General features: G+C 47.5%; 1 protein-coding gene across 3 annotated transcripts in view; it reads left to right on the top strand.

Moving 5' to 3' along the window:
* Positions 1-24,462, top strand: part of EXTL3 (exostosin like glycosyltransferase 3) — a 187,480-nt gene that overhangs the window by 228 nt on the left and 162,790 nt on the right. For 2 of the 3 annotated variants that reach the window (XM_053383783.1, XM_053383781.1), the window contains exon 1: positions 22,297-22,428. The exons of the other annotated variant lie outside the window; for it this stretch is intronic. The gene's annotated coding sequence lies outside the window, so the exon portion shown is untranslated. Of the gene's footprint in view, positions 1-22,296; positions 22,429-24,462 lie in introns of those variants that run through there. 3 annotated transcript variants of the gene reach the window in all.

The following is a 24,462-nucleotide window of genomic DNA, read 5'->3' as shown; positions in this document are numbered from 1 at the left end:
GCTCCTTCCTTTGCTCTTGCAGAGGAAGGGGTTTTCCCCCCACCCTGCTTTCGTTTTGGCTTGCATGCATTTCTCCCCGGTGCAGGATCAGCCCCCGTCCGGGTCATCTCCCTTCCGCAGCCCCGGAACCGGTTTCACGTACCCGGCGCCTTGGGGAAGAAGGAACCCGGGGGATATAATAGCTTGCAATGCATGCCAAGGCGTCGAGGATACAGATCCGGGGTGCGGGGGCTGCAATAACCAGCTCCCATAGATGCTGGGGCCCTGTGTGCCACAGCACCCACAAAAATCCCCATAAATTTGGGCACCCACAGGGTTGTATAGTACCCACTGCCACCCACGGTCAAGGAGCCAAGGTGGCACTCCTGCCAGCTCCTCCTGGCCTCCTCGTGGCAGGATCCGCTCAGGAAGCAGGCAGAGAGTGGACTGCCAGCCTCGGATGGGGAATTCTGAGCATATGCTCTGTCCATGTGCTCTCCGGAATGGGAGCAGGCAGCCAGGTCCAGGCAGTCCGAGAGGATCCAGTGGTCCCAGTTATACATCAGACTGTTCCCCACCCCCCAGCAGTTTCCCCAGGAAAGGTCCTTGTGGAGTTTTGGAGCACCTTCTCCCTTGTGGCAAGTGGGAGCCCTTCTTCCCCATGTCTGCTGAAAAGGGTCCATGCGCTCGCCCTGCGGCTTCTTGGCAGCCAGCCCCATGCATCCACCGTGAGTGCACCTCATCCTGAGAGGTGTGCACGCCTTTCTGCCCTGTGTCCCAAAAAGACAGGAATCCTATAATAACCATAGCAACGCAAGCTCTTTGTTTTGGGTGGTGTGCAGTGGATCGGAATGGATCCGTAAAGCATGGCAGAAGGAACTGGGCGTTTTGTGGCAGGCATTGTGGACCTCCTTGCTCAGAAGTAGCCTCAGAGGGGAGTCACTGTGTCAGATTGTTATTCAGTCTGGCCCCATACTTTTAGCTCAGAGCGACAGCCCTCCTCCTCCTTAAATATCTCTGCTCCCTGCCTTACTCTCTGAAAAAAACCTCTTTCCAAAAAGTGTCAAACCAGAGGGGTTTTTTAATGTGCAAAGCATTTGCCTTACTACAAAGTTACAACCCTTCCCTGTTGACATTTTAGGATTGCAGATTCTGAATATTAAGTCGCGGAAATGCACTACTTGATACTCTGGGATGGTGTTTTTAGTTTCCGGGAGAGAAACCCCATGTTTTCTTGTCTTTAAAACATATGCTTTGATTCTGCCTTCCTTCCTGTTTTTTTTGCAATGGGAGATTTGGGGGAAGTAGGATATGAATGTTGCTGTGGGACTTGGGTTTCTTTCTACTGGGAGGAGTGGGGGAATAATTATGTGGGTCTGTGAGTGTGATATTTGGAAAGGGGGGGAATAGTCTGCATGCCATGTTTGTTTGGGGGGTTTTTTGCGCCTTAAATGCTCACAAGCTTTATTATGGCATAAGCTAGGGATCACCAATGTGGCACTTTTGGACACCTGTACGAGCATCAGTATCTCCTATGGCATCTACAAAAGGTCTCACCCCTCAGAAACTCACATTTCAGGAGAAATGTCCTCATCCTGCACAGTTCTTGTCCACATTGCCTCACCATCTCCAACATTGAAAATATCCCCTTAAATATGCCCACACTCACCCTCCCTTCTGTTCTGGAGAGGGGAAAACAGCTTCTCTGGAAGTGACCATAGCAGTGGCTGATACACACACGTTTTTCCTTTCATTGATGGGAGGCATGGCTTTGTGGTCCCATCTCTTTCAGGTGTGACACCCTGCATGCCTTGTCGATCATCAATTTCTTGGTGCTTCGGAAAGGAGCTAGAAGTGACCTTTTAAATGTTTGTGGGACAGGGATGTCTTTGCTTTGTTTTCATTATATATTGTGTGAGTTGTCGTTTTGTGTTGTTATGTTGTGAATCACCCTGGGTGGGGGGGCGGTATACAAATCTAATAAAGAATCATCACCCATGGGCTTCTCTGATTTTCCTCCTTATAACTGCTCTAGGATTATTCAGATCAGCCTTGCTCAACCTGGAGCTCTCCAGATGTTGTTGGAGCACAACTCCCATTACCCTTGACCAGGCTTCCTCAACCTTGGCCCTCCAGATGTTTTTGGCCTACAACTCCCATGATCCCTAGCTAGCAGGACCAGTGGTCAGGGATGATGGGAACTGTAGTCTCAAAACATCTGGAAAGCCAAGTTTGAGGAAGCCTGCCCTTGACTAACGGCTGTCATGGCTGCTGGGAGTTGTAGTGCAGGACACCTGGCAGGCACCAGGCGCACCCCTACCGCTCTATGTCCCCATCAGGATGGCCTTGGCTTTTGGACTGAACGATGCTGGCATGGGGAGGAGCCTCCTCCACGTGATCTTGGGTTTCTGGAGTTAGTAGAGTGAGGTGGAAGGAGACCATTGGTGGTGTCTCCTGTTAACCAAGAGGGAAGGCATAAAGGAACTGCCAAGGAGGCGGCAGATCCAGCGTCCAAGGACCATGCGGCTGCGGGCAATCCATTCCTTGGAGGTCAGATCTGCTACTCTGCAGATCCTGCCGCCCAAAGCGGTCGCCTCACCTTGCCTCATGTGTGGACCGGCCCTTCCTACAGATGTCCAGGTGTATAGGGGTGCTCAAGGAAAGCATGGTACAGGGAGCTAGCTCCCAGGTAGGTATGTTTTTAGATGGCATGCCAACGTCCCTTATTCCTTCCTCGCCCAAGAGTCACGAACCAAACTTCTGAATCAAGTTTTCCTCAACCCACCCCCTCCAGTCTTTTTCTTGAGACACATTTGAATAAAACCTGCTTGTTTCAGCAAAGACGTTGCTGTGTGTATACTTTGTTGTATTTTTAATGCTACTCTGCGTTATCGTAAAGGTAAAGGGACCCCTTACTGTTAGGTCCAGTCGTGGCCGACTCTGGGGTTGCGGCGCTCATCTCGCTTTATTGACCGAGGGAGCCGGCGTACAGCTTCCGGGTCATGTGGCCAGCAGGACTAAGCCGCTTCTGGCGAACCAGAGCAGCGCACGGAAACGTCGTTTACCTTCCTGCCAGAGTGGTACCTATTTATCTACTTGCACTTTGACGTGCTTTCGAACTGCTAGGTTGGCAGGACTGCGTTATCATAGCATCGTAGAACTGTAGAGTTGGAAGGGACCCCAAGAGTCATCTAGTCCAACCCGCCTGCAGTGCAGGAATCTTGGCTAAAGCATCCATGACAGATGGCCCTCCAACAGCTCTTAGAAAGTTATTCCTGATGTTTAGTCATGCTTTATTTGTTTAAATACAGTGGTACCTCTGGATGCGAATGGGATCCGTTCCGGAGCCCCGTTCGCATCCTGAAGCGAATGCAACCCATGTCTGCGCGTGCTCGGGTCGCGATTCACCACTTCTGCACATGCGCATGACGTCATTTTGAGCATCTGCACATGTGTGAGTGGCGAAACCCAGAAGTAACGCGTTCCGTTACTTCTGGGTCGCCGCGGAGCACAACCCGAAAATGCTCAACCCGAAGCTACTTCAACCCGAGGTATGACTGTATTGAAAGAAATGGAATGTGCTTGGCTTCTGTTTGCTGAATTGCTTAGAAAATTGGAAGGGAAACAGAGAAATCCACCAGTCAATTAGTGGCCTGCTGGGTACCTCATCCGATTACCTGCAAGCTTTGCTCAGAAGTGATGACAACCTGTGGAGGAAGCAGTGGATACTGCATGCTGAATAATGCAGTCTCAAATCCCAGCAACACACTGTGCCTTGGTTTCCTCATAATGTCAAGCCACAGTTTAGCCTTGCAAGGCTGAGCTGCAGGAAACCTTGAACCTGCACAATCTTCCTTCCCCCTGTCCTCCACCACTGCAAATTGGAGGTTAGCTATGACATCTCAACCCTAAGCTATGGCTGACCTTTAAGTTTACTGAAAACAAAACTAGCTTTTTAAACCTCTGGTTTGAAGTTGAGTAATTTCCACTGACAATAGTTAAGGCTCCCTGCTTTTGACAAGGTTTGGGTGCAACGTCAAACTGTTGGAAAGGAAGCAAAGGCTTCCAAATTAAAGTTACCAAACGTCCCCGTTTCCCAGGGACAGTCCCCGGATTTACACATCAGTCCCCATACAAAATCCATTGAAGTTGAAAAGTGTCCCCGGATTCATTGAAACAAATCTGGTAACCTTCTTCCAAATCTAAGGGAGCTGGGCATGTTTAGCCTGGAGAAGAGGAGGTTAAGGGGTGATATGATAGCCATGTTCAAATATATAAAAGGATGTCACATAGAGGAGGGAGAAAGGTTGTTTTCTGCTGCTCCAGAGAAGCGGACACGGAGCAATGGATCCAAACTACAAGAAAGAAGATTCCACCTAAACATTAGGAAGAACTTCCTGACAGTAAGAGCTGTTTGACAGTGGAATTTGCTGCCAAGGAGTGTGGTGGAGTCTCCTTCTTTGGAGGTCTTTAAGCAGAGGCTTGACAACCATATGTCAGAAGTGCTCTGATGGTGTTTCCTGCTTGGCAGGGGGTTGGACTCGATGGCCCTTGTGGTCTCTTCCAACTCTATGATTCTATTAAATCCCTAATGCTGGCCTCCTGGAAAGAAGGGCGAGGCTCTATACAAATCTGAGGCTCACTGCAGCTTTTCCTGGCAATGTTGAACTATGGTTTAAGATTATGTGCGAACGCTGCCACAGGGAAGCCAAACTATACATGGATCAGGAGTATGGGATTGTTAGACTGTGAAACTCATTCCCACAGGAATTAGCGATGACCACTACAAGAAAACAACAACACCACAAACTGGCTTATAAGTATAAAACCAAATTTACTAGAATAATAGCTAGAATGGAGATAGACTTGTAGCCATTCAAACAACAAACATACTAAGGTGCCATGTGCAAGACAAAGCCTGGCGATACTGTAAACATGGAGTGGATAAATGTGCAACTCTATCTTAGCAAGTTAAAAAGGTAAAGGGACCCCTGACCATTAGGTCCAGTCATGACCAACTCTGGGGTTGCGGCGCTCATCTAGCTTTATTGGCCGAGGGAGCCGGCGTACAGCTTCCGGTTCATGTGGCCAGCATGACTAAGCCGCTTCTGGCGAACCAGAGCAGCACACGGAAATGGTGTTTACCTTCCCGCCGGAGCGGTACCTATTGATCTACTTACACTTTGACGTGCTTTCGAACTGCTAGGTTGGCAGGAGCAGGGACCGAGCAATGGGAGCTCACTCCGTCGCGGGGATTCGAACTGCCGACTTTTGATTGGCAAGTCCTAGGCTCTGTGGTTTAACCCACAGCGCCACCTGCATCCCATCTTAACAAGTGACATATGCAGTAAATGTTATACCTACTGGATAAATGAACCGCTCAACAACTAGCGTAAGTCCAATCACAGAATGGCAACCCCGTGCCGCCACAATGGTGTTGTTGTTGTTTTGTTGTATTATTATTACTGTCACCACATTTGATACTTAGTGATGACCTCTAACCTAGATGGCTTAATGGTTGAGTGTATCGCACACTTACAGCCACAGGTTCAGAGATGCTGAACAGTCGAAAAGTTTGGTTTATTGAGATAACTAACGGAGGAACCCCTTGTGCCCTCCTGGCTGTGGAAAGGCTGAGAAATGGTTTTGTAGAATATCTCTAACGAATAGAGCCGGGAGAGTACATTGGGACGGGAAAACCAGGCCAAAGTTAATACAAACATACCTTTGCCTCTCGTCTACCCAGGGCTGCCGGAGCCTTGTACAAATGCAAACATTCCTTTTCCTGGAATTATTTATTTTTGTCTGAGGATGGGGTTGCTCTTGAGCTCAGTCGAATGTGCTTCCTCTTGCCCTGTCTCTGGGCGCCTGCCTCCCTGTTCCCCTCGGCACCCCCGATAGTTCCTTCTGTTTTCCTTCGCTCCTCTGGAAACTTCACCCTGTTATCCGCTCCAGTGCCATTTCAACCCCGTTTTGTCTGTAATACAGTCGCGAAACGATTCCTCTTGCTGCCTTTTTAATTATTATTATTAATTTATACCCCACCCTTCCCGGTTCAGAAAACTGGGCTCAGGGTGGCTAACAACAAATTTAAAACACTTAATTGTGATACAACAAAAAACAGCATAAAATACAGTATAAAAGCATGAATAACAATAAATTCAAAGTTCTAAAATCAATTTAGGGGAAAATCCAGCCACTCTGGGTGGCTTCCAACAAATATTAAAAATACATCAAACTGTCACACATTAAAAACTTTCCTGAACAGGGCTGCCTTCAGATGTCTTCTAAATGTAGTTGTTTATCTCTTTGACATCTGATGGGAGAGCGTTCCACAGGGCGGGTGCTGCCACTGAGAAGGCCCTCTGCCTGGTTCCCTGTAGTTTGCATTTCACAGCAAGGGAACCGCCAGAAGGCCCTTGGAGCTGGAATTCAGTGTCCGGGCAGAACGATGGGGGTGGAGACGCTCCTTCAGGGATACTGGACCGAGGCCGTTTAGGGCTTTAAAGGTCAGCACCAACACTTTCAACTGTGCTCGGAAAAGTACGGGGAGCCAATGTAGGTCTTTCTGGACTGGTGTTATGTGGTCTCGGTGGCCACTCCCAGTCACCAGTCCAGCTGCCACATTCTGGATTAGTTGTAGTTTCCGTGTCACCTTCAAAGGTAGCTGTTGAATAGTGGGTAGACATGGCAGACGACACAGCGATTTCTCCAAAGCAGCTCTTTATTTTGTAAGCTGGAACAGAAAACTGAACAGCAAACAGCTCAGCCGGCCTGCTTTTATAGGCAGCCAGCTATCAACATTGTAGCAACAACAACCCAGGGTTTCCCGCCTAAAATAACTGACGTGGACCTGAGTGAAAACTATCTACAGTATTCCCCTGCTGGCCCAGGGTGAGAACTTCAGTACATAACAGTAGCCCCATGTAGAGCGCAATGCAGTAGTCCAAGCAGGAGATAACTAGAGCATGCACCAGTCTGGTGAGACAGTCTGCGGGCAGGGAGGGTCTCAGCCTGCATACCAGATGGAGCTGGTAGACAGCTGCCCTGAACACAGAACTGACCTGTGCCTCCATGGACAGCTGTGAGTCCAAAATGACTCCCAGGCTGCGCACCTGGTCCTTCAGGGGCACAGTTATCCCATTCAGGACCAGGGAGTCCTCCACACCTGCCCGCCTCCTGTCCCCCAAGAACAGTACTTCTGTCTTGTCAGGATTCAACCTCAATCCATTAGCCGCCATCCATCCTCCAACCTCCAGGCACTCGTACAGGACCTTCACTGTCTTGGCTGGTAGCCATGACAGCCCCCTCCTCCGCAAATTTGCCTAATTGTCTTTTAAAGCCATCTAGATTGGTGGCCTTCTTCCCATGGGAGCAAGTTCTGTAGTGGGATCAATTTATTTTATTATTATTATTTATTAAATTTCTATACCACTCTTTGGGCGGTTTGCGATATAAAAACTCAAGCGCTCTGTCCTGCTTCCTGACTTTCTAACCTCTAACCCTGTTTGGGTTTTGGGTCCTGTAGTGAATTTTGGAATAAAACTTTTAGGCAAAACAAGTGAGGTGTGAGTCCCAAGTCTGTGAGTGGGAGTCAGGACACCTGACCTCCAGTTAAATACCAGGGTAAACAAACCAGGGTAAACAAATGTGGTGCTTGCTGACTATACTAGCTGAGGCTGATGGGAGTTGAAGTCCAAAACCTAGAATCAGAGTTGGAAGGGACTGAAATATACTCAGAGTCGAGAGTGGATTTCATGCTCTTTATTCAGCTCATAGTGGTGAGAAGGAATGAAAGTTCCCCCAAAGTATCTGCCTTATATACATTATTTACACAATGGGCTGCATGTGATTGGCCAATTCCGGAATTCTCCTGTAGGCCAATCAGGTTGTGGATTCACTTCCATCTGGAGCTGGATTGGGTGGCTCCTGCAAACCAATCATACTGCTCCATTGTTCTAGGACCAATCAGACTGCTGCATTCTGAATCCTATTGTTCTAGGACCAATCAGACTGCTGCATTTTGGATCCTATTCAACTCAGTACATAACAGGGACCATGAGGGTCATCAAGTACAACCCCCCTGCAATGCAGCAATCTTTTGTCTAAGGTGAGACTCGAATTCACAACCCTTAAATTAATAGTCTCATGTTCTACTGATTGAGCTATATCCCAGGAAGGAACCAGGTTGGCAAGTCCTATTCTAGCCACTCCATGAGCTTTGCGGGGTTGAGAGATGTTGTTTGATGGTCCTTCTATAAATTTCTGGTTCAGCTTCCTGCAAGGCCTGGCTGCAGCGAAGCAAAATAACCCTGTTTTCTCTTTCTGCGAACATAAACCACGCAGAATGATTTCTTAGGAAGTGGACAGCCTGTGGAACGCCTAAACTTAATTCACGTGTGGTGCCAGGAGATGTATGAAACGGCCTTACATGGAGCCCAGAGGGCTTCACCCCAGATGGTTCGGTGCCATCTCTACTCTTAAACAGAAGCTCTCCAGAGACTCTGGCAAAGGCATTATTTATTTATTCGAATTTTGATGTATAGAGCTGCCCATCAATAAATATTCCCCGGGGTGGCTTACCTAAGAGCATGCTATTAAAATTACAATATATATAAAATTAAAACTAATAATGAGCAATATATACAGCAACTCCTGCCAAACACCCCACTCTTAGAGCAACAGAGATATAACGCGTAGCCTTTGCAGCCTGGATGAAGTTAGGCTGAGCCACTGCAGCCCCAGGTAAATTGAAAGGGACCAACCTGTGTTCACCTGGAGGACATACTGAGAAACTTTTGCAGATCTATTTATCCCTGGGGAGAGGAAGAATGCAGCCACTCATGGATATACCTCATTGCTGCAGAAATATTGCATTTTCCCTTCACCTGTCGTTTGTGGTTAGATAATGGAGAAAAGGAGGAATATCAAGGGCATGTTTGGAGAGGCCTTGGATCTGGACACCCTCCAACATCCTCTTGGAATTGGGGTTGGGAGGGGGGATAACTGTGGTAGCCATAGTCTATAGATTTTTTTCACTGATCAGCTATGGCTTTGCTCTGCCTCCATGGTTCAAGGCAGCAGTGCTTCTGAAGACCAGTGTTGGTGCTGACCCTTAAAGCCCTAAACAGCCTCGGTCCAGTATACCTGAAGGAGCGTCTCCACCCCCATCGTTCTGCCCGGACACTGAGATCCAGTGCTGAGGGCCTTCTGGCGGTTCCCTCATTGCGAGAAGTGAAGTTACAGGGAACCAGACAGAGGGCCTTCTTGGTAGTGGCGCCCGCCCTGTGGAACGCCCTCCCTTCAGATGTGAAGGAAATAAGCAGCTATCTTATCTTTAAAGGACATCTGAAGGCAGCCCTGTTTAGGGAAGTTTTTAATATTTAATGCTGTATTGTTTTTAACACTTGATTGGAAGCCGCCCAGAGTGGCTGGGGAAACTCAGCCAGATGGGCGGGGTATAAATAAATTATTATTATTATTATTATTATTATTATTATTATTATTATTATCGTCATCATCGTCATCATCGTCGTCATCATCATCGTTATCAGTTGCTGGAAACCACAGGAGGAGAGAGCGGCGCTCTTGGCAGTCTTAGAAACTCAGATATATAAACTAGGCGCCAAATGGCTCCTTCAACCAGGGTTACGGTCGCTGAAACTGAACGCCTTGTTGCCATTTTGGGGCCAGGTGGCTCTTTTCAATAACAACTTCTTGGTTCTTGAAATTCATTCCGAGTGTGCAGATAAAATACCACGTGTAGAATTCTACAGGATGTGTTGCTAGTGTGTGAGAGCAGTCCAAATCCAAGGATCTCCAAACATGCATCACCAGATGGAGATGTCAGGTGCCAATCCTGGCGCCCTGGCACCTTCACTCGGTTACAAGTGTTCAATTTGTTGTTGTTTAGTCGTTTACTCGTGTCCGCCTCTTCGTGACCCCATGGACCAGAGCACGCCAGGCACCTCTGTCCTCCACTACCTCCTGCAGTTTGGTGTTCAATAGCCAGGTGCAAAATGCGCCCGGCCAATTTCAAACCCTGGCTTGGTCTAGAATCCAGCTTTCAGGTTTCCCATCATAGGTACCTAGTTGGCCATTGTGCGAAAAGGACGCTGGACTAGATGGGCCCCTTGTGGCCTGATCCAGCAGGCTTTCCTTACATTGTTTTGCATGCAGCCTAAGTCTGAAACTTGGGGACCCACGAAATAATAATAATAATAATAATAATAATAATAATAATAATAATAATAATAATTTTTTTATATCCCGCTCTCCCCAGCCAAAGCTGGGCTCAGAGCAGCTAACGACAATAAAAGTAACACAGCATTCTAAAATCAATTCATTCTAAAATCCATTCAGAGTCAAATTCATGGCAACCATTGGGCTAGAGTTCTGTGAGGATTACAGAAGGAGGGGGTCAGACTGTGCCTTGGCCAAAGGCCTGGTGGAACAGCTCTGTCTTGCAGGCCCTGTGGAAAGATGTCAAGTCCCGCAGGGCCCTAGTCTCTTGTGACAGAGCGTTCCACCAGATCGGGGCCACGGCCGAAAAAGCCCTGGCTCTGCTTGAGGCCAGCCTAACCTCCCTGTGGCCTGGGACCTCCAAGATGTTTTTGTTTGAAGACCGTAAGGTCCTCCATGGGACATACCAGGAGAGGCAGTCCCATAGGTACGAGGGTCCTAGGCCATATAGGGCTTTAAAGGTTAAAACCAGCACCTTAAACCTGATCCTGTACTCCACCAGGAGCCAGTGCAGCTGGTATAGCACTGGATGAATGTGATCTCGCAGCGAAGACCCCATAAGGAGTCTCGCCACGGCATTCTGCACCCGCTGGAGTTTCTGGGTCAGTCTCAAGGGCAGCCCCACGTAGAGCGAGTTACAATAATCCAGTCTGGAGGTGACCGTCACGTGGATCACAGTGGCTAGGTCAGGGCGAGAGGTAAGATTGACGGACCAGTGGTATTGCAGTGGCAAGAAGTTTAGGGTGCCCAGCTGAGCAAATAACACCAGGCATATGGAATGACATCTCTTCCTCTCCTCCATCTCCGTGTGTGTGTGTTTGTCTGTCTGTCTGTGCATAATTTGATGAACTTTTGTATTCCATTGCCAGGTCATTCAGCCATCAAGGATCCCTGTTCTTGAGCCACTGAGAATTCTCCCTCCTCGCCATGGTTGTGGTTTGGGAAAACGGGAAAGAGAGTGGGATGCAAATGATTCTTTGGCCCTTTGGCGTTCATTTTCTGGGCTGCCCTGCCCTGTAGTTAAAGCATATATTTGTGTGTGTGTGTGTGTTTATCACACACAGCTTACTGGCGATGAGTGACAGTCATGGCTTGCCAGTCACCGTAAGAAGAAACAAGTGGCTACTTCTCTCTCCAAATTTTACTCTGTCCTCAAACAGCACTCAGTATTCTGCGATCCCAGCGCCTTGATCCTTGTAGCACAGGGGTCAGCAAACTTTTTAAGCAGGGGGCCGGTCCACTGTCCCTCAGACTTTGTGGGGGGCCGGATTATATTTTGGGAGGGGAAATGAACGGATTCCTATGCCCCACAAATAACCCAGAGATGCATATTAAATAAAAGCACACATTCTACTCATGTAAAAACACCAGGCAGGCCCCACAAATAACCCAGAGATGCATTTTAAATAAAAGGAGACATTCTACTCATGTAAAAACACACTGATTACCGGACCATCCGCGGGCCGGATTCAGAAGGCGATTGGGCTGGATCTGGCCCCCGGGCCTTAGTTTGCCTACCCATGTTGTAGTGCTTTTAAAAAATGCCTTCCTGGCAATTTCTTTTGATGCAAGGGGGAGTCTCTGCCTAACAGGCAGAAATCTGTGCCCTAAACTTCTAATTTTGGCATTGCTTTCACTTTTATAAGTGGGCGGGTAGCATGGTGTTTTCGCAGCGTGCTAATATATCCAGCCCAAAGTTGTTGCTTGAAATGTATTTTATGATGGATCCTGACTTGTTTGTTCGGTTAACTGTGTTGCTTCTTAGGGCTGACCGAAGGGAACCTGTGGCTCTCCAGATGAACAGGATCCCACCATCTCTGGCTTTTGAGGCTGCTGGGAGTCCAATAACATCTTGAGTAGTCACTGGTTCTGCACCCGCTTCTATATGGCTAGCCATGGTCTTATGCTGTTGTCCTACTAATTACAGAGTTACAGTAATTTACTCCCCGAGAGCTTTAGCCAAGAGTATTTTTATATGCTGACCGGCCCAATAAGCAAGATCTCTTATTAGTTTTATGGGATTCCCTTTTTATTGATGTTCCGTCCTGGAGCACACCAAGTAAAATCCAATTTTACGTCTTGGCTCCTTCTCGATGATAAACATTTTCACTTGCATGGGCCTTAAATGATCCCACTGGCATTTCTTTTTACGATGCCGTAAAACAGATTGAGAGTTCTCCATCGCTCCAGATTACGAGAAGGCTGTTCGAGCGTCCTCTCTCGTAAGAAAAACCAAATGTAAAAATTTGGAAACAAAGGAAAAAGACGGATCAAAGAAAGATGGCCTTGGATCTGAACTTCACGGGCTGTCCAATGAAAGATACATACTTCACACCTAATTCCAATAGAATCAACTTCAGTTTGAATGGTTGATGATAATTGATCTATTGATAATGGGGATAATGAAAGCTCTGGGGTAGAGAACCATTCCTCAGCCTGGTGCTAGCACTCCTAGATATTTTTTTACAGCACTCTTCTCTCCTTTATTTTCCAGAAACTGGCATTCAGGGTCATATCCTGCCTCTAACAGTGGAGGCGAACTACAGTGCTACCTTGGTTTAAGAACAGCTTAGTTTATCAACAACTTGGATTAAGAATGCTGCAAACCTGGAAGTAGGTGTTTTGGTTTGTGAACTTTGCCTTGGAAGCAGAACATGTTTCGCTTCCTGTTGAGTGTCTTCCATTTGTAAGTTGAATCCCCTGCTGCTATGGGAAAGCATTAAGAACGCTTTGGTTTAAGAACGGACTTCCGGAACGGATTAAGTTCGTAAACCAAGGTACCACTGTATAGCCATTATAAAGGTAAAGGTAAAGGGACCCCTGACCATTAGGTCCAGTCATGGCCGACTGTGGGGTTGTGGTGCTCATCTCGCTTTACTGACCGAGGGAGCCGGCGTAAAGCTTCTGGGTCATGTGCCCAGCATAACTAAGCCTCTTCTGGCAAACCAGAGCAGCGCAAAGAAACGCCGTTTACCTTCCCGCCAGAGCGGTACCTATTTATCTACTTGCACTTTGACGTGCTTTCGAACTGCTAGGATGGCAGGAGCAGGAACCGAGCAACGCGAGCTCACCCCATCATGGGGATTCGAACCGCCGACCTTCTGATTGGCAAGTCCTAGGCTCTGTGGTTTAATCCACAGCGCCACCCGCGTCCCTATAGCCATCATAGCTATTAGCGATTGGCAGCCTTATTTTCCACAAATTTGTCCAATCCTCTTTTGAAGCCGTCCATGTCGGTGGCCATTGCTGCATCTTGTGGGAGTGAGTTCCGCAGTTTAACAGTGCACAAATAACTCCTTTCCCATCCACCCTAGCCAACACAACCAGTGATGTCAAGAGTCGTAGTCTCACAACATATTTTTCTGCTGCTGCGGAGTGGAGGACCTGTATCAATGCATTCAAAGTACAAGAAAGGAGATTCCAACTAAACATAGGAAGAACTTTCTGACGGTAGGGGCTGTTGGATAGTGGAACGGTCTCCCTTGGGAGGTGGTAGACTCTCCTTCCCTGGAGGTTTATAAGCAGAGGTTGGATGGCCCTCTGTCAGGGATACTTCAGCTGAGATTCCTGCATTGCAGGGGGTTGTGCTAGATGACCCTTGGGATCCCTTCCAATGCTACAATTCTATGCTCTGCAGGGCCACTGGTTCCCCACCCTGGACAAACGGCTTGACTGACTATAAGGCAGGTTTAGATGTCAGCAGAGAATTCTGTACTCCGAAGCAGAGAGGTTCTGGCCTTCTCGGTAGTGGCACCCGCCCTGTGGAACACCCTCCCACCAGATGTCAAAGAGAACAACTAGCAGACTTTTAGAAGACATCTGAAGGCAGCCCTGTTTAGGGAAGCTTTTAATGTTTGATGCATTACTGTATTTTAATATTTTGTTGGAAGCTGCCCAGAGTGGCTGGGGAAGCCCAGCCATATATTATTATTTGAAATTGGTGGGATTCAAGAAGGTTGACTGCACACAGGGTCGCTGCTTCTTCCAGGGCAGAAATTTATCTGTGAGCCCAAAGAGGGGAGAATCCTGAAAACATTTTGGTGGGCATGTTTCCTTTCCCTTCTCTGACAGTTGTGATTAATGGGGCTGCAGGAAAAGATGGAAGCAGAGCCCAGAAGGAGAGAATAGCGGTGCCAGGAAAAGCAGCAGCAGCAGCAGCAGCAACCAGAACGTTAGAAATTTTGCCCTGCTGGAGAAATATTTCAGCTCAGTTTCACTGTTACCTTAATTGTGTCATCTGCCAAATTTTGGAAAAGGCAGAGGAAAGCAGCAAACTATGCAGATGTTCTCGCATCATCACTCTCCTTGAACTGGTGAACCAGCTGCTTCCCCCCCCCCCCCGTCACCTTTCCTTCTTATGTACTGAGCTGAATCCTAGAATAATCGGATCCAGAATGCAGCAGTCTGATTGGTTTGCAGGAGCCACCCAATCCAGCTCCAGGTCCACCTGGAAGTGAATCAGTGACCTGATTGGCCTGCAGGAGCAGCCAATCAGGCTCCTGGAGGAAGTGATTCAGCAACCTGATTGGCCTACAGGACTAGCCCGGAATTAGTCAATCACACGGGGCCCATTGTGTATATAATGTATATATAGCTAGATGTTTTGGGGAAAGTTTCATTCATTGCTACTACGGGCTGAATAAAGAGCATGAAATTCACACTTGACTCCAAGTATACAGTCATACCTCATGTTATGTTTGCTTCATGTTACGTTTTTTCAGGTTGCGTCCCGCAGCGAACTGGATAGGGTTACTTCCGGGTTTCGCTGCTTGCACATGCGCAGATGCGCAAAATGACGAATCGCAACCCGCGCATGCGCAGATGCGCCGCTGCAGGTTGTGTTCTTTTCATGTTGCCAGCGGGTCTCCGGAACGGATCCCGTTCACAACCAGAGGTACCACGGTATTTCACTTTTGTCACATGTATTTTATAGATTGCAAGCCTGAGGGCAAGGAATGTCTTATTTTTGGACCTTGCAAACCAGTCTGGGAACCTCGTTTGGCAGAAAGGCAGGGCAAGGATGCTTTATTTTTTGACAAAATATCAGGCAGAACGCTCCGGCTAACTAGCTGGCTTGGCTGCAAAGGATTTATTGGGCCTTGTAGAACCCCAATTGCCTTGGTGAGTCAGCTGTTTTGCTTCAGGTTAGAAATGCAGTCCAGGGGGCATCTTTTCCCTATGGCGGCCGACCAGGTACCCTCCATGGCCATGTTGGCTGAGGCTGCTGGGAATTGTAGTCCAAAATACCAGGAGCACACCAGCTTGGCAAAGGCTGCCCTGGGGCCTAGTCTGCCTGATGACCCCTAGTGTTGGATGGCCAGGAGATTACCCAGGAGATGGGGTGGTTTGAGACCAGCTTCATCGCCTCCTAGTTTCTCTCATCTGTACTGAACCTCCCACAGATCTACTTAAATTGTGCCGTTCGTGTCCCATTCATGTGCTTGAATGTATGTCCCGGGCACCCATAACCCCAGCCTTTCATGCTCCAGCGGTATGGATTGCGCACAGCAAATAAATGTCTGCGTGGAGCTCCATAATTCTTGATGCACCTGCACTGCAGAAACTCAGGCTCTGCGTTTTGGAGGTGCAACGCCAGAGTTGAAATAAACGTTGCTTGCCGATCAAAGATTCTCTTGCTGTGATTCCTGCATTGCACGAGGTTCGATTAGCTGCCCTTTTGGGTCCCCCAAACTCTGCAATTTTATGGTTCTGTGAATCCGTTGTGGTATTTTTAAGCTGTGCAGAAGGTGCTCTGGCCTGCCTGGTTTGAGTACCACTAGCTGACGAATGCATTGATATTTATAACTTTGCCATCTGCTGGGAGGTGGGATCTGGAGGGTGGGAAGCGACTTTGGTTTCCCTGGTAGACATTCCGTTTAAATTAATAACGTGGGAAACAGTGGCCAGGGGGACTTTGGGGAGAGGAAGAAACAAATGAGTGGCAGTTGGTGCCTTGCAAAATAAAAATAATAAACAGAGCAGGTCTTTGGAGAGGGAGGATTCACAGAAGTGTAGCTTACCCCCAAGCACATTTAAAAGCAAAAACCAACTTTGATACAAAATGCAGCAGTCGTCCAAAAAGCCAACCCGTACAGACCTCAAAAACCCCCAGTGCTAGTAACGTAGTGGATTTGAGGTATGATGACACCTGAGCCAATTTGGTGTTGTGGTTTGAGTGCCAAACCACAGGACCTGGGAAACGGGGGTTCAAAGCCCCGCTCAGCTATAAAGCTTGCCGCCTCTCGGCCTAGCCTATATAGCAGAGTTGTTGTGAAGATTATGCCAGCTGCGGTAACTGGGACCACTATTGGTCCAGGTAGGGCTCCTCTTACGTAACTTCCAAGCAGATGAAAAAACATCTGCCTTGGAAGCACTCAGGTGGCACTATCCATTCTTGTCTAAGAAGAAAGATAGACTAAATATTTGCGCAATAATACATAGGAAGCTCATAGAATATTTTTGCAGCTGTTGCCCTTTCCTCAAAGGTTGTACTTGCCATTGTTGGTTGTGTTAAGAGTGGCAAAAAGGTTTGGGGGGGGAAACCATGGGCAAAGATGTTTATATTTCAAAGAGGAAAAGATGCGTGGGCGCCTTCAGTCGTTTCAATGACATTTTGCCTAAGTTGCACATAATGCAGTAATTGTCTCTTTGGGAAAAGGCACTTTGATGTACACTTTCCAATTGCTCTCTGTAGGTGTGCACCTATAATGCCGCTTTTGTCTCTCTCTCTGCAGCGGCTGGTTCCCCAGTTCTTGATCCTGAATAGCGTGCCACCTAACAAAGAGAGGATTGAATGTGGCTTTGCGTATTTTAAACAAGTGCGGTGGGGAGAGGAGGGGGGGGAGAGAGGAGGGCGCTTGAGTGAATTTTGCTGCTTCTTCCCACGCTTGTTTTAGAAAGTCCAGAGCTAAGCCCTTGGATCTCTCCCCATAGAGGAGTGTGTTTGTGCACAGAGACCACACACACACACACTCCCAACTCTCTTGAACTTCTTATTATGATGGTCAAATTCACAACTAGGGCAGATCCACTCCATACATTCATAGCACATTCAGTACACATGTGCTTCCCCCTTAGATTACTGGGAACTGTAGTTCCCCCCTTATTGAGCTACAATTCCCAGCATCCACAACAAACTACAGTTCCCAGGATTCTTTGGGGAAAGCCATGTGGATTCAGTGTGTGCTGCAACTCTGCCCTTAGTTTCTTATTTATTTAGAAGGGCATATATCTTGCTCTTCAGCACTATTACACTCAAAAGAGCCTTGCAGGAATATTCTTGCTGCAAGGCCAATCTAATAGGTGTCCTCTGGTTGAGCCTAGCCGTATATGTTTGTTACTATGTATTTTTCTGTTTCTATACTGTAAGCCAGCATCTTAAAAAGCAGAGACATCACCTTGCCAACAAAGGTCCGTATAGTTTAAGCTATGGTTTTCCCAGTAGTGATGTATGGAAGCGAGAGCTGGACCATAAAGAAGGCTGATGGCCGAAGAATGGATGCTTTTGAATTATGGTGCTGGAGGAGACTCTTGAGAGTCCCATGGACTGCAAGAAGATCAAACCTATTCCTTCTGAAGGGAATCAGCCCAGAGTGCTCACTGGAAGGACAGATCCTGAAGCTGAGGCTCCAAGACTTTGGCCACTCATGAGAAGAGAAGACTCCCTGGAAAAGACCCTGATATTGGGAAAGATGGAGGGCACAAGGAGAAGGGGATGACAGAGGACGAGATGGTTGGACAGTGTTCTCGGAGCTACCAGCATGAGTTTCACCAAACTGCGGGAGGCAGTGGAAGAGTGCCTGGCGTGCTCTGGTCCAGGGGGTCACGAAGAGTCGGACACGACTAAATGACTAAACAACAACATACTGTAAGCCACCACTGTGATCCTCAGATGAAGGGCAGTAATGAATTTTAATAAACAAGCAAACAAATGATATTTAACGACTCACCTTGTAGCTGTTGGCAACCAGGAATCCCAGGCAAGCGATGGTTTATGGGAAAAGCCAAGTGGGAGAGATTAGCTCCTCTGCAGACCAAGCCTTCCTTCTTCTCTGAGATCAAATCCTGCAGCTAAAGGGTGGATTTCCTACGGACTGACTTGGCATTTAGCAACGATGCCACAAGGTCTGACGACAAGTTGGCAAGGCTATACAGATTTCCAGAAAAGGGAGAAGTTTTCAATTAGCAATAATTGCACCTCGGATTATTATTTTTTACAGCCTTAGCCCTCTTTCCCCTCCCTGGCCTGTCCTGTCGACCCAGACATAGCTTCCCCCTGCCCTTTTCTGTTAGAAGAAAGGATTCTCCCATAATTATACCTTGAAAGGATGTGGTAAATTCTGTTCTGTAGCCACCCTGATTTTGTGAGTACCATGTGGCGTTTTTAGGGCATTACAGGAAACTATCTCTTGACTTGCTGACTGTTCTTGCTCATGCACCCCCTGGCACTTTCAGTGGAGAGAGTGTCCCACTCTTTTTCCTGAGCTGAGGCTCCTATAAGCCCATTTTTAATAGCTGCTTAATAACATGCTTGCCAGATTCGGCACAGTGCAGAAGTCTGACCTGTTTGTGTTCTTGAGGCTCTTTTCCTCTGGGCTGATCTAAACGTGGCAACAGCTATGGAGACGATACCAATGTAGGTTTTTTTTTAGTGCCAAGGTTTTTCCATGGTTTTTGGGTGGCTGGATTAAAGGAAAAAAGAGGGAACAGCTGGTGTAGAATGCTTCCTTCTCTTCTCTACTAGAGGTCAGACTATGGTGTCTAAGGCATCTTAGTTTAGAACAGCGATGGCCAAACTTGGCCCTCCAGCTGTTTTGGGACTACAACTCCCATCATCCCTAGCTAACAGGACCAGTGGTCAGGGATAATGGGAATTGTAGTCCCAAAACAGCTGGAGGGCCAAGTCTGGCCATCACTGGTTTAGAAGAAGCGTAAGGGATAGAGAAAGATGGGCGAGGTTTATAAAATTATGCATGGTATGGGGAAAAACTGTATAGAGCAGATTTTCACCTCTCTTGTAATACTAGAAATCTGGCTCCCACAAGTTGACTGCCAGCTAGGATATTGAGGGCTCCTAGCAATGCCGGATTTATGTATAAGCTAAACAAGCTATAATTTAGGGCCCCACTCCCTTGGGGGTGGCCAAAAAATTTAAAGGGGAAAAAACTGGATGTAGATTTCCAAAATATAAGATAAAAAACAAATAAAACCTACATACAGCAACAGTGTTTTGTGTTGTGTAGGCTCCTGTGATGTAAGTCATGGGCCTCGCCTGCTAGCTTGCTCCCTAAAATATCACTGGTTTGCTCATTTCTATATATAGGGTGCCTATATTCTGCATGGACTGGTTATTTTGTTATGTGCAAATGGCTTTAGATACCTATTAGGTCCATCAATTACCATATAGCATATATTCAACACAAAAAACAGCGACAATTTGTTGTTGACAAAGGACAGCTGGACATATAAAGGGTGATATTACCTTCAGTAGCTTAGGGCCACATCAAACCTAAATCCAGCCCTGACTGCTAGTCAAGGTATATGCAAGGTATATGCTTTATGCAGAGAGGATAGCTTATTGGGAAACCGCAGCAGAGGGGATTATTGCACTCACGTTTTTCTTATGGCTTTGCAATAGGCATCTGGTTGTCTGCTGTAGGAAAAAGGAAGCTGAACTCTATAGGCCTTTAGGCTCTTCTTATCTGATGCATTGGGACGCGGGTGGCGCTGTGGGTTAAACCACAGAGCCTAGGACTTGCCGATCAGAAGGTCGGCGGTTTGAATCCCCACAACGGGGTGAGCTCCTATTGCTCGGTCCCTGCTCCTGTCCACCTAGCAGTTCGAAAGCACATCAAAGTGCAAGTAGATAAATAGGTACCGCTCTGGCGGGAAGGTAAATGGCGTTTCCATGCGCTGCTCTGGTTCGCCAGAAGCAGCTTAGTCATGCTGGCCACATGACCCGGAAGCTGTACGCCGGCTCCCTCGGCCAGTAAAGCGAGATGAGCGCCGCAACCCGAGTCGGCCATGACTGGACCTAATGGTCAGGGGTCCCTTTACCTTTACCTTTACCTTTTATCTGATGCATGGCTCAGTAATGCAGAGCGGCTGTGTGAATGCGATCTGCAGGACGACTGGAGAAAGGTGGGAGTTTTCCCCTGGCAATCCTTTTCCTTTTCAAGCTTCTCCCTCCAACTGCAGCCACCCCTTTGTGCCTGCCTCATATTTGAAAGGGAATGATTGCTCACGGAAGGAGTTCAGAGTAGCACCGAGGAGATTGTGCCATTCAGCAAGTGGAAATGCTTGTGTCAGAGGAGCAATCTCTCCTTTCTTCACCCCATGTGTTGTTCTGGGGGGTTCCCCAGAGTCCTTTGAGTCACTTGGGGGGGCTATAGGGGGAGGAGGGGGAAATCCCCATTGCACTATTCCTTGCACAGGTTTCTGCTTGCAGAACCGCTTCATTGAATTCGGCCCCAGGTGCCCCAACTCCTAAGACCCACTCATTCTGAATTTTGCAAACAAACAAGTGCTATGTGACATAATTCAGCAAACTTGTGTGTGTTCTATAAAGTTAGGTTTTTTTTAATGCATATTTATTTGAAGCTGCTTTCGGTAACTTTGGTTTCTGACTTGCTAAAGCTGTGCACCATGAGGCATGTCCAAACCTAATTTGTACTGGTGTCTTCATTTGGATGATAGCAAAAGCAAAGCAATTTAATCCATTTGTTCAAAGGCCTGCTCTCTAGCTATTGATAGCAGGCATTAAGTGTTGCACAACCTTGTGCAGAGTCAGTTTCCAGATTTATTTTTCCAAGCAGCAGGCATCCTTCGCCTCTTTGAGCATAGATTTCCAGATCCTGGAAATTTACAGTTCTTACGGAAGCAAACCTTCGAACGGAACTGCTCCGGTGTGACTTTTGTTCTGCTTTCCTCAATAGTAAAAGATGATGGATCCTATACAGTTAATGAAAGAGTCACGTTCTGAAATGGAGGCAGTATTAGCAGTACGGATCGCCTGGGAGGAAGTGAAGGGGAGCTATTGGGAAGCTGTCACTGAGGCTCCCCGACCCTCAAATGCCAAAACTGGGTTTAGGAGCCCCCCCAGACTATGCATGTCCTTTTTTTGGGGGGGGGGGTAGGGAGAATCTGGCCCTGTTTGGCCTAAACCGTCAAATAGTGTGTTTTTTATATATTGCAAAAAAACATATTCTGTTTGGGATGGCAGGTGTGCAAATACTGGAAAACGTGATGTAGAGACCACTCCTCTCCCCCCATGATTTTAACCCTCTCTTTTCCCATCAGATAAAAGTCTTTTACAAGGGCTGGGTGCCAGGCAAGGTCAAATAATGCTGCCAAGGAAGAAAACCAGTTTCCCAGTCTGCTTGTGGAAATGAAATTGGACTGAATCCATATGGCACATATATAAGGGTGTTTGTGTTTTTGTTGCTGTGTGCTTCTAATTAGAACATTTTAAAGGGGGGGGAGACTTGGTTTGCTGTAAAATTAAACCCAATTCAAGAACTTGGCTGTTTTTTTTACTGCCTATACACTTTGGAACTCCCTGCCTCTTGATATTGCTTAGGCGTCTTCCACTGCACTCTTTTTGGCACGTGCTTGAAACCGTTCTTGTGTATCTGCCCAGATATTTAGAAAGCTGAGGTGATTTTAATTTGTGGGGTTTTTTAGCATTTTAATCTGTTCACGTTTTCAATGTACAACTGTGAATTATTACTTTTTTTGTAAACTGTGTTGAGGTGCTTTTTTGTTTTACAGTCCAAAAGGTATTTCGTTTCAATGAAACAATAAATAAAAATAAGCGACAAGATTTGCTCCTATGACTTGACCCGTTTTTGGGCGGGAAAGGCCGCCTTGTCGACTGCGCATGCGTCACACTTGGTGTGTGAAAGGGGGGGGAGAGCTGACGGAGAGGAGGGAGGTTCGGCAGTTTCCGTCGCCTTCCGAATCTCCGCCCTGCTGTCCCGCCCCCCCTTCTCTCTCGGCAATCTCCGTCCGCCTCCGTCCCTCCCAGCCCCGCCCCTCGTCCCTTTCCGCCCGCCCTTCGGCCGTTTCCGCCCGCCCCCTCTCGGAAACGGCCGAAGACGCGCTGAAGGAACCGGCGGCGGGCGAGGTGATGCGAGAGGCGAGGAGGGCTGTCGCGCGCGGATTGGGTGGCTGGCTCCGTGGGACGAACCATCTGCGGCTGGCTCGGAGGTAGGCGAGACGTGGGGAAGGACGGAGGGAACGCGGGATTCCGCGGGGGGTGCGGGGAGGCGAAAACAGCGGCGCGTCTCTCCACCCGCACTGCGCCCCCCCTGCTCCTTGTCCTAATGGTCGCTGCCTACGGATCCCGGGAGCGGCCGGCTTAGCACTGCGGGAGGGTTAAACTAAGAAGGTGAAAGCGGAGGGGGGGCGCGAGACAGAGATGGAACGTACCACGAGTGATGAAGGAGAGGGGTGTGTGCGCACAAGGCAAGTATGCGATTTGGGGGGGGTGTATTGAGGCTTTGGAGGGGGGATAACCCCCCTTTTTTGGATAATGGTACTGCCTAAAGAAGGAGACCCCCCATTCCCCTTTAAGGTAGCTTTGGGGGTGGGGGGTCTCTCCATCTGGGGGGGCTGCTTGGGGGTAATTCTGGGGACACCCTCCAAAATTAATCATGGAGGGAGGTCTAGGGACTCCCAACTTTGGAGGGCAAAGAAGTATCCCCCTATTCCTGGGGTCTTCCACCTGAGTATGCGCGTGTGGTTTTTGAAAGCGCAGGCTCTTTATTATTAATATTGCCATTAGTAATAATGTATTGCGCTTACACGTCGGAGGCTTGGTGTGCTTTTGATCTAGTCACTGGTGTGTTTGGTTTTGTGGAAGAACTAGCTCGCTGAAATCCTGCGCCTTTAGCACATGAGTGCTCCTGGCTGTGGCTTGCGGATCAGAATAATAGGAATAAAAAGAAATGATGCCATTAGGTAGGGGAAAAGAAGAAGCCAAAACAATGCAAAACCAGATCAAACCATCTCATTGTGGTGATTGTTGTTTTAAATACCAAATCCTGACTTCTCTTCCCCTGGCTGGCATTTCACCTAATCTCATATAAAACATTGGCATTATTATTATTATTAAATGCCAAACAGCAGATTGGGAGAACACCTCCACTGTATGTCAGCAACAGCAATAAAAGCAGTGGTTACATTTGTTTGTTTCAGGGTTTCCTTCCTGCATTTCCACCCACTCTCCAAATGGATTGTTTGAAACAGTGTATATCCCTGCATATACACTGTTTCAGTAACAGTATCAGTATCCGTTTAAAAAAACTGAACCATAGAAAAACAGTGGATTTTTTTAAAAGGCCACATGGATAAAAGCCTTCAGATGGCAGGGAGAAAACTGTCAAAAGGCAGGTGTAGTTAGTTACCACTATATTATCATCATTATCATTTTTTATTACGTTTTGTTATTATTAATTAGTTGGTTGTTATCAAGATCTCCAGGAGACTTTCAGGAGGCTGTCTCTTATTCCCACCAGGTAAACTTCTGATAATGGTGGGACATGAAGTTACAATGAGCAATTAAGATAAATTAAAAACAACAGCAGCTCATATGAGCTTCTTCGCCCACATTCATTTATTTTGTTTGGCTGCTTACGGTGCTTTATGCGTGAATTGTCTTTATTTTTATTTTGTATTTTGTTCTTGATTGGCATCTGTTTCATTTCGATATTTTGTAGTGCGGTGTTTTAAAGAGAGGCTGGAAATTGCTTGGGGTTTTCTTCTTCAGAAATGCAAAGTAGTATAGAAATGATTAAAACGAAAGAATGGGGCAGACTTAGCGTCTTGCCTAAAGTAGGAGTGGTTAGACCATGCCTTTCCAGATGTTGCTGGACTACAACTCCCATCAGGCTCAGTTTACGAATCTATTGTTGTTGGCCTCTATCTGTCTGTCTCAAGGGTGAAGTTAAACCTCTGCTTTAGCAGCTCTGAAGTGACCTCCCTGGGGCTTGCCCAGGGTTGCCCAGACAAGACCCCAACCCCCTTGGCCTTGCTGTTGTGGTCCAGAGGAAAGCAGAGCAAGATGGTTGGCACCAGCTTGGCTGCAGGAGCTGCCGGAAGGAGGCATACAAGACGCCATCCAACCCTCTTAGGGACTCCACTCTGGATTTGTTTAGGGTCTACACCTTAGCCTTTTCTTCTCCTGAAGATGTCCCTCAAGGCAGCAGAGGTTTATGATCACAGTTTTCTTTCTCCTAGATG

This window comes from Podarcis raffonei, chromosome 3 (genome assembly GCF_027172205.1).
Source record: "Podarcis raffonei isolate rPodRaf1 chromosome 3, rPodRaf1.pri, whole genome shotgun sequence".
NCBI lineage: Eukaryota > Metazoa > Chordata > Lepidosauria > Squamata > Lacertidae > Podarcis > Podarcis raffonei.
This window is presented reverse-complemented; position numbering and strand designations above follow the sequence as displayed.